Source organism: Podarcis melisellensis (assembly GCF_964234715.1).
Source record: "Podarcis melisellensis genome assembly, chromosome: 10".
NCBI lineage: Eukaryota > Metazoa > Chordata > Lepidosauria > Squamata > Lacertidae > Podarcis > Podarcis melisellensis.
The window spans coordinates 42,252,845-42,260,317 of record NC_138542.1 but is presented as its reverse complement, the minus strand read 5'-3'; the positions used below and the strand labels follow the sequence as shown (position 1 = coordinate 42,260,317).

The window sequence follows — 7,473 nt, the reverse complement described above, 5'->3', positions numbered from 1 at the left end:
TTTTTTTAGTGTCTCACATGTATCTTTTTATCCTAAGTGGCACCATAGACATTCAAGAGATAGGCACCAACATACTTAGGAAACCTGAAATTGACAAAAATATCAACAACAACTCTAAATAGCTCAATGAGGACTGAGCATGCCATGGGATGCTGACTAGCCATTTTGGGAAATGGAAAATCGGGTGTGCAGGGGTATTGAATGGTGTGTTGTGGAGGAGGGTACGGCTGACTTAACTGGAACAGTGAACAGGAGCAGCTCCACACTGCAATATTTGTTATATTTTTTGCAGTTGCCATTTGTTTCTTCTGCTGTTGTTTCCATTCATCAATCCTTGCATATTCTTAGTTGATGTGTATGGAGTAGGTATTATTTTGGGTTATTATTGCTGTTGCCTCCCAGATGTACTGTGTAAAACTAATCATGTTTGCTTTTGCAAGAATGTGTCAAATTAATGAAATGTGGAAATTTAGTACATTTTTGGACTGGCATCTTAGACCATGCTTAACTCTTGAGCTTTCAATACACATTATTATCTTGTGGTTTGTGATAGTCCATTTGTTACATTTTCCTTTATTCCTAGTTCTTTCCAAAACAGACTGCACTGTTTCTAACTGAAGGCAGGAATTCAGTGTAAGCTGTGGTAGTTTTTCCAAATCTTCTGCACTGTCATTTCCTCCCACTTCATCTTAGGTTTCAGCAGGACTCAGAGTCAAAGGAAAGTGGGTGGGGGAAGTTTCTTCAGTAAAAAATGAATGCTGTTCACTATACCGTAAAGCTAGAGAAAAGTTGAAGGGAAGCAAAGCGTGTACCTTGCAGAAAAGCTTTGCTGGTGCACACTCAAAAATAAAAATCAGTCATTTATTTTTTTGAGCCTTGCTTCAGCAGCTAAGCTGCTGAGACATGATGATCTGTGAAAGATTCTGATGGATGCCAATATTTCTGCCAAGCTGCAATCTTGTGCACGCTGATTTGGAAATAAGCTTGTCTGGAGACTTACTTCCAAGTTAACCTTCATAAGAACAAGGAACTTTGGGACTTTGCATTAGTGGGAACTTTGCATTAGTGGGAGCTCATCCACACTTTGCTTTGTCGCATAATTTTGTTCCATTTGTTCCGTGACTTTTTTGGTTTCTATTTTATTCGTTTACCACTGAATGAGAACAAACGTCAATTTGCAGAAAGCCCAGTTGACATTTGTTCCAATTCAGCACTAAACAGCAGGTTTTCCCAGGGAAAGCAGCAGGAGAAAAGGAAAACCTCTCGAACCCGTGCCTAGAAGTCACAGACCAAGTACAAGTGTGGGTGAGCCCTTAGCATAGGAGCCAACTCCTAGGGGCTGTGTGGGCTTTGGCGTCACAATCAAATATTTGATGGGCCAGGCACCCACAAAGTTGATGGGCATTACCATTCAAATAGTGTGCATCCACCATGTCCTGTGATCAATTATGCAGGGAGGGGCTTACCTGGGCCCCCACAATATTTCATTCATGTTGGCACCCCTGGCCCTTAGCTGGTTCCTCCTAAGCTGCAAATACAGGATGAGTCTTTTAAAAGAGGCCCCATGGATACAGAGTACACATCTTCCATGGGGCCTCTTTTAAAAGACTCGCCCTGTATAAGGAAATTTGTGGTTCGAGGACCCGACCCCCGCGAAGTAAAATGAAGACACAGGGACACGTGATATAAGGTTAATGGGCTAGAAAAGGCCACAACTTTATTGATTACAGCAATGAAAAGGTATTGGCTTAGGCATTGGATCGCGAAACAAGTGGGTTTATTCACCAGGGGTTCATCACCAGTTGATGCTAATCCAACTATAGGCTCACCCCTGATGTCACCGAGGGTCGTGCCATGGCCTCTCGCCAAGCAGGCTTCGGACGGAATACACGACCGCCAGATTCCATTAACGGAATACCCCTAGAAATTGAAGGCATAGGCGATGGCCACACCTAGCACTTCAACACACCACAACAGATTATTCCAATGCCTAACCTACCCACCAATACCACCAAAAAGTTGTGACGATTGCTACGAGGTAGGCGAAAAAACCAAAAAGCCTAATGCCAAATGGAAAAACTCCTACCAGGCCCCCCGGGCAACCGGGGCGACCAACCTAAGGTCCATAGCAAGGCCAATGACCTAAGCCCTAACTCAAAGGGAGTGGAGGGTGGGTGACTCGCCCAGGACGACAAAGAGAAATGAGGCCGGGGGGGAGGCTGGCACTGCAGCATAAAGGCTGCTGGACACGCCCCCCCCATGGCACCTGGTTGGATGGCCACCGGGGGGGGGCGTGAGTGCCAGCCAGGTGAGCTGGAGGCAGGGGGCAACGCCCCCTGCTAGGAGCGGTGCTCGGGCTCCCGTCCACAACCACTCCCCTCTCTTTCAGGGAGGAGAGTCTAATCAACAGTGAAATATTCGTATTTCAAGTGACCCAGGCTCAGGGCATGGAAAAGAAGGCAAATGGAAGAGAATGAAATTATACAGAACTAAATTAGCACAGATAATTGCAGTGACTCAGACAATTATGAGGTATCAGGTGTAAAAACAATATATAATCAGTGATTTGTAAAGCAGGATCCTTCAAGCAACTGAAAGAACTGGCTCAGTCATTCAAGCATGGATCTTTTAGGTTTACTCAGTGCTGAATGCACCTTTAAAAAAAATTCAAGCCCAAAACAGGAGACAATGGATCATAGGGACCCATGTAACCAGGCAAATTGTAATTTGCAGTTCTGTACTACCTGTGAAATACATTACCATGGGATGATGTTAAAAAACAAGGAGTGGTTTAAGATGAAGAGTTAAAGTCATGAAAATCCAGTATAAACTCGTAGCCATGGTCAGGGGATGCAAGCCGTCCTCAATGTATCTAAAGCTCTTGTACCAGAGGAAATGAATCTCTATTAATCTCTTTATCCATAAATTGTCCTTTGGTCTCACACTTCTTCTGAAGCATCTGACTACTTGAACAGATGGACCATGCAAACATTTGGCATGGCTCCTTTTTCTGCTTTAAGTGTGTGTGCTAAATCTTCCTATTCTTTTTTCTTGAAGAAGATGCAGGTATTTTTTTTATAACTGTGCAACCTACTTTCATGTGGATATTCCACCCCCTCTGTTTTTTTAAGCAAGTAATTTCCCCCTCTCCTTCCTGAACACCATTACATTCTGAAAAATTGCACTTGGTTGCTGAACCTGCTGATTGGCAGCAATTGTAAGCTGTGACACTCAAAGTTGAGTATTTTGGGTGCCTATTGTGTTCCACTTGAAGAATACTGCCGTTATTCTATCATGCTGTGGCTATGGCAATAGAAATTATGCACCTATTAAGTGAGGTATGTATCTTGTTACACAAACTGTCCCAATTATCCCAAACAGATAATACTTTCCTGGAAATGTCCTGATGGAATGTTCCATTGTTCGACAACAAATTGACCTGACATACTGCCTAATGCATTATCATAAATCTTGCTATTTAGAGAGCAAGCTCCCTTCAAGGGTTCAGCATGGGGTGTTCCAATGGGGGAAATACAGAATCAGACTCAGGGCGAATGTAGAGTTTCTACTGCCTCTACATAAGCTAAAAAAAAGCCTCCCTTTACAGCCTACAATCCATCATACAATAAACTGATAAAATAAATAGTCTCTAAATGGTTTGTTGCCCTAGGCAACCACTGCCTACAGTATATTTGAGCAGCTCTGAATAAAGTATCTGCGCTTTATCTTTTTAACCCTTTACCGTTAAAGAACAATGGGGGGATATAATGTGAAGATTTTCTTCCAGACCTAAATAACAAACATTTTCACATAATTTTAGTTCACCTTTCATGTTCTTGTTGATTGACATAACCTGAACTGAGATATATTTCATACATTTAGACTTTGACTTTCTTCCTATATACATAAGAATGCAAAATGTCACAATGCTCTAAGTTTGCATGACCACCAATAGGTGGCCTTGCCAATTGCAGTGTGGGGATTGCCAGCCCAGCCCAAGCAAGCTGCTTAAAGGATGTGGGGAGGTGCACAGTAGCATGAAGGTGGAAGGAACTGTGGGGAAATAGTAAGGGGGTGGGAAAAGCCACAGTAGGTAGGTGAGGTAGAGAACTGGCAAAGGAGACAGGGGGTTAGCAAGGAAGTCAAGCAGAATAAGCAGGGTCAGAGTGTTTAGTTAAGAAAAAAACAAATAAATTGGCAGACACTAAAAGCCTGCAGTTGCAATGTTGCAGCCCAGCCCTATACTGCAAATAACACAATCTGACAATTCAGATTTGAATACACTGATATACCTATAACAACACCTTTTTTAACAATATTTTCCCACCCCTCTCTCCTCCCCCTACTTCCCACCACTATCTGCCTTATCACTTAAATATTCATTCCACATTTCTTCATATTTATCCATTCTTATTTTGCGTCAACATGCAATTCATTCATATGTAGCTAATCTGTGCATATTATCAATCCATGTGCTCAATGGAATCTTTTTGCGGCTCTTCCAATTCATCAAAACAAGTTTTTTTGCTTCTAATATAGCATGGTACATCCTTTGTTTTTTGACCCCATGAAATCTCCCAGGTTTCCAGAATATAATTTAGAATTAAATTCAATTCCCCTAAATAACAATTTCTTTTTATTACACGAACAATGAAAGCAGGCAGGCGGTGGCACAAGTGGGAAAGCAGCTGGCCCAGGCAGGCTTTCCTATTCTCCTCTTGTTGCCACTGCCACCTGCCTGCCTGCATGCTTGCATGCACGCACAACAGGCCGAGGGAAAGCTGGGGTCTGAATGAGTGGGTGGCCCAGATGTGTGGGCTGGAAGTCAGGTGAATGATCCAGGCCGGCCAGCAAGCCTTCACGTGCTTCCCTTTGCTGCTGCCGCCCACACATTCCCCCAAATTTCCCCATCTTCACCCCCCCCCAAAAAAAAATTCACCCCGGTCTCAAGATCCTGCTGCCATTGCTGGAGGAAAGCAGGATGAAGAGGTTCTTCTCGTCACCCTGCCCTACGGCCACTTCCTTCTGTTGTCAGCGCAGAGTGAAGGAAAGGGGAGGTAGACTCATCCCTTTTTATTACACTGATAAAGGAAGCAGTACTATTAGGGCTGAGTTGAATAAGACATAAAAGGTATCCAATAATTTCTGAACAATCCCTCAGTGGACATGCCATCAATAACTCACTGACCTATTATGCCATTCTCCTTGACCTCCATACTATCAGAGCCTGATTCTCTATTTTATTACTTTATTTATAAGATTTCATACCCACCAGTCACCATAAAGTCCCAGGGTCACAGCAGTATGATACAGAATTATACAAATGGATGGAAAAGTTACAAGGATTAAAAGAAATAAAACTGTTCCAGCCCCAACAGAGCAGTATAATTTCAGCAAAAGAGGTGGATCCCACAAAACAAAATACAGTCAAGTGCCTTGGTAAAGATATGCTTCTTTAGCATCCTCCCAAAACTGTACAACAAAGCTTCTAGATGCTCGTCTGTGGGGAGGGAGTGGCACAATTCAGGAGAAGCCTCAGAAAAACCCCTGTCCTGGGCTGCCATTCGCCACATTGCTGAGGGTGGTGGAACTACCAAAAGAGCCTTCTCTGCCAATCTTAACACCCCAGGGTCAGCAGTGAAGAAGGCGGTCTTTCAGATATTTGAAAGATCTTTTCTCTTGCAATCCCCTGTCTCATGGTGTAAACACAGCAAAACTATTACACTCTGCTCTGTTGACAATCCAGGAAGCCTCCCCACCTTACATGCAGCCTGCCTATCAGGAAATTCACATTTTTTTATTATAAATAGCTACATGTTGGCTGTCTTTTAGGTCAAAGCCTGGAAAGGATGGGTTCCACTTCATCACAAATTTCATCTTCTTAGATTGGCAGAACTCTTTTTAGTTCCCTATTCTATTTTTCTTTACTGCTTCCCAGTCCTTGAAGAAGACAGAGTACTGACGCTTCAACAAACCTGTGTTGAAATCCTCTTAGAAGTTGGTTTATGTACTCTATTTGTTCTAGTTGGGGCCATTGCATGTACACCTACCTCTGTGTATGTATTAATATTTATATACCACTGAAATATATTTAGCTGATTTGGGCTACAGTGCAAGAGTACCTAAACGGGTCTGAAGTAATTGATCCCCTCCCCCTTTCATCAGAATCATTTTTGTCAACCTAATTGGAGTCAGACTGGTGGATGAGAGATGAGTCACATTTCTCTTCTCTCTTTGAGTTGTCAGAAATGCAGAATCAGACTTAAGAGCCCCAGTAAGTGGGAAAAGTTACATCTCTGCTTCTATGTATTCCCATTTTTGATAGGTAAGCTTGGCAACTTCAGCCACGTCCATGATGGTTCCTCAGTTTGAAAAGTTCCTGCTTTGGTGGGGAAAGTTTTCATTATTATTTACAGCCAGTTGCTGTAATTTATTCTCATTAATTCTAGTTAATATATCTCATTCTCCAGTAGTCTTAAATAATGTATGTTTTATTCCCTTCAGTTTTTGCAGAGTTGAGGAGGTCTCCCCCCCCCCCTGGCAATAAGATAGATAAGCTATGCCTTTATTCAGTTCTTTGATCTCCCCCACTCCCTTTAGCCCCTAGGTTTTTCATGTATTAAGCTTTATATAAATTACATAAAATACAGCATTTTTCTGAAGCAAAATATGAATTAAAATATTCCTAAAAGTTTCACAAGGGAGGAATTGTGCCTTGCAACAAAAATGACTGAGTAAGAAATCTGTGTTGCCCGAAAGATCTCAGAAACTGTCATTGGTGTCTTATTTGCAAAACCACACCAACACAAATCCACATTACTGAAATAAAAACATGTTAAGTTATGGCTTCACGACTTTGCACTCTACCTGGGAGTAAGCCTCATTTAACACAGGGCTGGGGTAGACAGGGCGCAGTGACCTAATGGGGGTGCAAATTGCTGTTTCTCTGGATATCAGGTTGATCATTTGATGGGCGGAAAGCAACAGATAACCCTGCCTCCTCAGCTAATCAGTACAGATCAGCTAAGGGGAGAGGTGTGTGCATGGCCCTATCTGTACCATACATTTAAAGAGGTATGATACCACATTAAAAAATAATAGCCTTCCCCTAAGAATCCTGGGAACTGTGGTTTGTTAAGGGCGCTGAGAGTTGTTAGGAGACTCCTATTCCCTTCACAGAGCTACAGTTCCCAGACTTCCCTTTGAAGAGGGATTGATTGTTAAACCACTTTGAGAAATGTGACTCTGAGAGGAACAGGAGTCTCTGAATCCTTAATGAACTCCAGTTTCCAAAATTCTTTGGGGGAAGCCATGGTTGTTTAAAGTGGTTATCATTGTTCTTTAAATATATACTGAAGATGAGGCAAGTATCGACCTTTGTTTGAGAGTGTAGCAGCCACACCCACTTTTGCCTCACCTAATACTTCCATGATGGGACGCGGGTGGCGCTGTGGGTAAAACCTCAGCGCCTAG

At 42.6% G+C, this 7,473-nt stretch overlaps 1 protein-coding gene across 11 annotated transcripts in view; it reads left to right on the top strand.

Moving 5' to 3' along the window:
* The window catches only part of ANKS1B (ankyrin repeat and sterile alpha motif domain containing 1B), a 343,850-nt gene that overhangs the window by 216,451 nt on the left and 119,926 nt on the right, over window positions 1-7,473 (top strand). The gene's annotated exons all lie outside the window — the stretch shown is intronic.